We start from the raw sequence: 8,356 nt of genomic DNA, 5'->3' as shown, positions 1-8,356 counted from the left end.
GCCAGAAGACAATCTGCTGTAGCAGACGTTTTATTGACTCCGTAGCAAAGGAGTACACAAGGTCAGATGGAAACTCCCTGGATTCTTCAGAAGCATTCAATCCTGTCTTCAGCTTCAAAAGAATAGAGTCAGACACGCTCTTGCCAGCTGGCACAAAAAGAGCCTGGGGGGTGTTGTGACTCTTTATGAGCTCATAAACTTTGTCAGTGAGCTCATGTGAGAAGTTCTGAAGACCGTCCCTGGGGCTGAGTCTCGCAAGTCTTCTTGTAAAAGAAGTGACATCATCTGCAGTGGCTATGTGTTCCATATCTTCTCTTGGAATGACCTCCATAACAATGTCAACTATGGCAGAGATGGTTTGCCTTGTGTAATTTGTTGACCCTTGTGAATGAGTTGAGGAGTCACTCATATCAATGACCGAACTCCTAATGATAGGACAATAGATTTCAACAGGCCACTCATCAGGGACTGGAGTGCCTGGAAGATCATTTGTAAAATCACTCTGGGACCCTCTGGTCATGGCAGAGGTGATGGACAGGGAGGACTTTGAGGAGGATGGACGGTGTATCTCGTGTCTATCAGTTCTCACCATGTCAACATCCTCCAACATGGAGCCCACGATGGAACAAGTCAAGAGGCCTTTCTCTGAGGTGCTCATCCTCTCTGACATAGACACTCTCCTCTGGATTGTCATCAGAGTCTGACTAATTAAGGCTTTGGAATAATTTACCATGCTGGTCTGGCTGCCTTCATGTTCACTGTAAGTCATTTGTGTAGAAGTAGCTGTTCTGCATATGGATTCGGCATGTTTGGGGGCCTCAACCACATTGTCTAGGAGGACCGGTTGTTGCTGGGCAAAAAAATCCTTGACCTTGATGAACACATTGTTGAACAGGTTTACAGTGCCTGGCCAAATGATCTTTCCTTTCACATTGGCCCCGTTCTGAACACTGACAGGAAGGGTTGAAGCTGACAGGGATCTCTCTAACTGGCCAGACACTGAAGCATCAGACATTTTAGTCATCTGGGTGAAGCTATTAAGGTCTTTAGTGATGCTTATGACGATGTTGGATGCTGCAGAATTGGTGTGCAGAGAAGAGGTGAACAAAGGTGGAGTTCCACTCTTCTGAAGGATTTTGATATCTCTATCATCACCATCGTTACTGGACTCTGCACAAATGTCTGCACTTCTACCATCAAGGCTGGTATTTACAATGCCAATCAACCCTGATTGAAGGATCCCACCAGCCATATGTGAGGCTTTAGTGTGAAACTCCTCAGTACATAGTTTGTCAAAGGCTGTGGATTTAAGACTTCTAGAGGATGCCTCCTCCTCATCATTGTTGATCTCACCATGCAAATTGTCCTGTGTATTGACAGCATAGTCATCAACAGATAAATATGATTTGGAGGCGGCAAGGACGTCAATCTGAGAAACAACGGCATCCAAAAGCTTGGACAGGTCTTCTGTAACTCCTTTTAGGCTATAGAGGCATTTCTCCATGGATTCCTCAGATTGATACACAGTGAGGATCTGACTAATGACCTCCTTGGTACAGGTTTGAAGGTCTGCTTGGATTTCAAGAGAATCACTATTACAAGTCACCTGAGAATCTAAACTTTCACTAGGAGCCTGTTTGAGAGTCTCATCATGTATTGGTGTAACACCATCGATGACCTTTACAGAGTCTTGGCAGGGAGTGAGAAACCGCCTCAGCATTTCTCTAAATCTATGATATATAATACGAGCAGCAGAAAGGGTGCTCACTTTTGAAATTCTGACATTTTCAGAGTCATGTGCCTGCATGGACTGAACAACAGTCTCCACATCTGTTACAAAAGTGTCCAGCAATTTAGATGCTTCAGAGTCTCCCAGTAAGCTGTTTGTAAAGGGGTTGACATATCTCAGATCTTCACTCACTGCCTTTCTAGCCTTTGTCTGGAAAGACACACCGGAGAGTTTCTTCATATTTATAATTGGAAGACTCTGGGTAGATTCACTGTTGGTGGTGCTGTCCTGCAGACCAAGTGGAAAAGTGAGATGGGAGAGACATTGTTCACTGTCTAACAACTCAGATGGTGAGGGGGAACAAGAACTGGTGAAATCATTCAAGTCAGACATGATGCCATCCACAAATAGAATGGCCTCCAGAGACTCTTCAGAATCACACTCTCCAACAGAAGATGAGAACTTCTTCATCACCTCAGTCTTATACAAGACTAGAACCTGGCTGGCAATCGCTTTTGTGGTGTCAAGGAGGACTTGGTTTTGCAAATACTTGTTGAGAGCCAAGAGAGGTTTTGGGGTCTCACTTTGTCCTTTTTGTTCATTCATAGATGAGGGGGTTATTAAAAGTGGTTTACAAGAAATGGAGTCCGATGTGTCAGCCTCACCATTACTGGAATGACCGACGTCCAGGCACAAAGTTGGAACCATTGTGAAATAATATTTTGTGCTCCCCACAAATGTACTTGCGAGATACCCTTTTCCTGGACAGGTAAGAAGCCTCTTCAGCGTATTTTTTATGTCGTAGTAACAACCAACAGTGTAAGACCAGATCTTACTTTGATGGTTTTCAAGAAGGATCTCCTCGCCCTGTGCAGGGGAGCAGGATGCCCTGATAGACTGGGTAAGATTGTCCATGTCTGAAACAAAGGTACTTACCAACTCAGAGGCCTCAGGGTCAACCATAAGGTCTCTGATCTCACCTATCCGAGGAGTTGGACAAGATGATATAGTGCCAGAACAACATGATGTACAACCCCTGAATCTTTTAACGATCTCCCGGATCGATTCAGTGGCCTTGGTCTGAAACTCCTCAGTGAGTAGTCTATCCATACTTTGTGTTGACAGACGAAGACTAGATTTGGCACCTTTGATGTTGAGGTTGCTCTCTCCTTGTTTTAGCATCTCCTCAGGACTTTTACAAGCTTCAAGCATCTTCATATGGTCAGCAACAACACAAAGCAGTTCCCTCTTGTCAGGTTCATTTTTCTCCTTATTGCTGAAGTTCAAAACAGTGCCACTGAGGGCTGTCATGACCTGTCCTGTTAAATGTGTCATGTCCACCTCAACACCATCCTCTCTGAGAACAACACTCTGCTCAACACTCTTCCCATTAATGTACATCTGAAGTATGTTGGAAACACCAGACACCATCTCCTCAACCACCTTGGTGCTGGAGACACCACCACTGGCAAAAATGACAGGGGACATTCGCCCAGAGACGGGAGTTTGGATGGCCACAGAGATTATGGAATTGACCTTCTTTGATACTTCTCCAACAATAACCCGGGATAGACTTTGAGTGTCTACCTGGCCCTCTATTTGGATACAGAGGACATTGTTCAGCGACTCTTTGAAGGAATCCTGGACACCAGTGAGGAGACTGTCCTCAGTGATCCCAAAAAAGTCACTGAGTGGCTCAGATGATATCGACTCATCATCTCCCTGAGTATTTGGCAACACTGTCTGAGACCTTTGAGAATACAAAGCAAACAATACAGCATTCCATATTCAATAGTAGACACGGTAGTGACATTAATACATCATTCAGTAATCAGTTAAACTGGTCATTAAGAGTAAACTGTTATACAGATAACAAAACATATTTTCACAAAATGGGTTATGAATAGTTAGGTGAAACCGGTTTCTTTAGGAATGACTGAACATACCCATTACGAGAGGAGCTTGATTTGGCCGTGCAAGACCTTGAGGATTTGCTGCTGCCTCTCTTGCGAACCTTCAGGTTTGTGCTAGAGGATCTCTCTGATTCTGTCAGAGACTTGCTGGATACTGGAGACACATGGCTGTATATCCGTACAAAACGGAAAATTGCAGGGATGATGACCTCCAGGATGGCCTCAGATACAAACCGCACAATCTCCAGGCACATCTCTGCAAGCAATGCCCTCATCACCTGTAGGACCGAAACAGTGTAGGTAGATTACTCATAGCCGGGCTCTGAAACCAAGCTCCTCGAAGAGATACTAACAATCTCACATATGTTCATGAGAATCATGAAAGTGGCATACATTGGAAAGCATGAAAAGCAGTAGGCTACTAAAAAGCTCTTTGAATGAAACTGTTTGTGATAATGTGGATGATACTGTAGATAGATAAAAGGTTTGTATCTAATATTCTTGAAACATCTATTAATATATCTATGAATCATTTTCAGGGTTAAGGGACTTACAGGGTCCATCCTGCCAATGCTTAACTGCCTCCATTGCCTATAGGAGATAATTAGATGTTTTTAGCACCAAAAAGCACACCAACACACATACAATTTATAAAATCCTCCAGATGACATTGCATTCAAATACTACAATAGAAGTTTGGACATACTCCTCAGTAAGTTTTTCCAGAAACCGGATGATAATCGGGTTGAAAGCATCCGGATCGATTGGCGGGAGGTCAAGAGCCCTGGTCTGACAGGCCCTGGAGACACACTCACTTAGGATCTTCTCATTAGATTGTCCCTGGTGAGATGTCCCCTGAACTGCCATCCCAGAGAATTCCACAGATGTAGAGGGACCTGTGTGCAAAGCAGCATTCACCAAGGTAAAGAAGTCAGAAAACATGTAACCTTCTGAGGCAAATATGTATTAGCCAACTTTGTGTACTTTGTGAAGTTAAGTAGCCAAGAAAGTATAACATGTGCACTCTGCTATTAGTCCTCTGCTCAATAGATGTCCATACTAAATTACATTTACATGCAAAAGGATTACATTCAGTGAAATTAGAGTTGAATTTATGACCTGCATCAGTGATCTGCTCCACATTGTTTCTCTTGGTCCTCTTGGCCTAAAAAGACAATACAGTCAATGATATACATGTAGATACTGTATGAAGCCATTCCAATACAGCCCTTTGAGTAGAGCAAGGGTAAGACTGATTGCAGGGCTGTCCCCGACAAAGAAAAATATTTGTCGACCGAGAGTCATCCTGTTCTAATGTTAAAATGTATTTTTCCATATCAGACACAGCCTATGTGTTTGAATACAATCACCTACATAGGCACTGAGCTTGGCTGATGCTTTAAGCACACTGTTTGACACACAAATGACTCAGGAAAGAGCCCGATGGTGACACTGTATTATTACAGCATAGCAAAGATTAAAAACAGCCGAATCTGTGAAATGGCTTAATTCAACATTTTGCCGGTGCATGAGGCTTGGTGCTCACAGAATCAGTAGTCTATTAAACAAATACTCAAACAGGCAACAGAAGCTATATCTGTCTTACTCCTGTATATATGTATACAGTACCAGTCAAAAGTTTGGACACACCTACTGATTCAAGGCTTTTCTTTATTTTTACTATTTTCTACATTGTAGAATAGTAGTAAAGACATCACAACTATGAAATAACACATATGGAATCATGTAGGTACCAAAAAGTGTTAAATATAAAATAGATTTTGATTTGGTTAACACTTTTTTGATACGTACATGATTCCATATGTGTTATTTCATAGTTTTGATGTCTTCACTATTATTCTACAATGTAGACAATAGTAAAAAATTAAGAAAAACCCTTTTAACTGGTAATATATGGATGATTTACAAAGCCAGGCACATTTAACAATTAGGCTTTTGATTATAGACCTAATTTAGTTGGGTTTTCCTCTCTCCTCAATTTTCTTAGACAATTAGGCTAAGGCAAGGGCTGTTTCCCCGTCTCTGCTGCTGCTGCTGCCTCTGCAACATTGTTCTCAATCCCAATATGCTGGTTAACTTTGCTATTATGCACATACAACATAGGAAAGGGCGGCAATTCTACGGAGCACTGAAGATTATGTTTCAGAACCACGGACAGCGACCGTATCCAATGCAGGAGAAAGCGCATTTGTTATAAAATAATATTTGATTTATTAGTGTTGCACCATTATTGTTACATAATATAACCATATACAATGTCAGTATCACGTCTTAGCGTGATGGACTGTGCCATCCCTGTGGCCTCGGCAATGGATTAGTCAACTGAGATAGGCGCGAATCAGACAGGTGTCCATGTGCACCATGAAGAAAACAAACTTTTGCGGCTGCTCGACTTAAGAAATCCCAGTCAACCAACAGCCTATTGACCAAACTGTCGACCAAATGGGGTCAGCCCTAGATTTACTATTAGGAGATAAAAGGGTATTGCATGGGCAATTTACCTTCCTCGGAACAACATGCTGTAGGGGCAGGTTATAGATATGAAAGATATCACAAATATCCACATCTCTGCTCAATCTATTCCCTTACCTTGACTTTATTTCTTTTCACGGCATCCTGCTGCATCTGAGGCAGGGGATCCTTCTTCACCTTTTCCTCATCTTCATCATTCTGATTATCAACAAAATCTCTCTCAGCCGCATCACTATCAGTGCTCTGTTCAACTGTGGACCTGTTGGCACTGGTCCTCCTTTTGGTCTAAAAAGACAATACAGTCAATGACATACTGTATGTTGCTATACAGGCCTTTGAGAAGAGCTACAGTAAACCATTGGTGATTGAATATTAAAAGATGGAAGTCTGTTGTAAGGACAATTTACCCTCCAACCTCACAACAACATGTTATATGGCATATTGGACAGGTTTAAAGTGTGGACATGTAAGACCCCAGATTTCCCTTTCTCTCCTCAGTCTATTCTCTCACCTTAACTTTTCTCCTTGTCACAGCCTTCAGCTCGATCTGAGGCAGGGGATCCTTCACTTCACTATCTTCTGGATAGTTTAAACCCAGGATATCATTCTTCATTTTCTGGACTTGACCTTCCAAACTTTGATGATCATGTGGATCCTCTTCGTTTAAACTCTGGAAGAAAAAAGACCATTCTTTAAATGCTCATGGATATGGACAATATACCACAGCTAAGAGCTGTTCTTACACATGACACAACGCACAGTTATTATAAAATGGTTACCAACTTAATTAGGAAAGTAAAAATACATGTTTCGTCATACCCGTGGTATATCCATACCCGTGGTATACGCTCCGATATACCACAGCTTTCAGCCAATCAGCATTCAGGACTCAAAACAACCAGTTTATAATGTCCAATATATTTAAAAAATTTACAGGACAGGTTTTCGCTATAAATACACATAGATCCTACTACCTGATATCAAGATTCATAATTAATGCGTTATGGAGTCACTTATTATTATTATTATTATTATATTTTCGGTAGAATTATGATAAATAGCCTACTGCTGTTATCTTTGCAAGGATCATATTTCAAATCAAATCCATTTATATATCCCTTCGTACATCAGCTGATATCTCAGAGTGCTGTACTGAAACCCAGCCTAAAACCCTAAGCAGCAAGCAATGCAGGTGTAGAAGCACGGTTTGATGTATAGGTTATTATAATGCATGCATTTTTTTTACAATATTAAAAATGATAATATTAGCGCCACATTAACGTTAGCCCACACCGCCACCCAGCTGCCACTACTTGCATGCCACTACTCTACCGTCATGTCCTGTAAACCCTGTGGTTCCTGACGCAGCATAAAAAAAGACGGTGCAGCGGTTCCTGCACCACTGCATGGGGCTTCTCTGTTAGCAATTCATAGGCTTACCTTATTATCCTCCATGGTTAAAGTCTATGGCTGGAGCCTATGTTCCCATCATGTAAAACTTTACCAAGTGATTACCAAAGAGAGAAACTATCGCATTATATACGGTAACTCAGCCAACGTCATAATGTGAATGCACTTTGACGTAATAAAACAACTTCAGGGATGATCTGTCAATCAATGCAATCAGCGACGCAATACTGGATCCCCATACCACTAAAAAGACCACTCGAAACAATAAATACTGGTGTATTAGCTACGTTTCCGTTTTTTTGTACAATAATGTGATGAGACAACAAATAAATAAGTAAACAACAGCCGACACCAATGATGAGCAATACATAACATTGTAAATAAGAATGTTTTCTTAACTGACTTGCCTCGTTAAATAAGGTTAAATCATTTAATAAAATAAAAATAACAAATCAAATGCAGTAATTTGAGATGAACGCTTGAGGGCGACTACAAACCAGTTTTGAATAAACGAGGACAGAAGCATTACATGTGTTGTTGGGTCAGAGGCGAAGGGTCAAAGTTGAAATGAGAAAAGATGGTGGCCCACGCAGAAATACACGTGGTTCACCATGGTGGCAGCAAAATAAACTTCAGAGATAGTTATTACAAATTACATGAGCTAAACGTGAATTAACAAGTATGGAATGGATGCAAACTGTAGCCCTGGCTAGCTACTGCACGTTAGCTAACGTGTTACTGTATAGCTACAACAAGTATTCTAATCTTGAGAGAAACTCTTGTTGTCTGTGGTCCTGTAGCTCATTTGGTA

This window comes from Oncorhynchus kisutch, unplaced genomic scaffold (genome assembly GCF_002021735.2).
Source record: "Oncorhynchus kisutch isolate 150728-3 unplaced genomic scaffold, Okis_V2 scaffold1308, whole genome shotgun sequence".
Taxonomy (NCBI): Eukaryota; Metazoa; Chordata; class Actinopteri; order Salmoniformes; family Salmonidae; genus Oncorhynchus; species Oncorhynchus kisutch.
The sequence above is the reverse complement of the archived record's forward strand: the minus strand, read 5'-3'. Positions refer to the sequence as shown.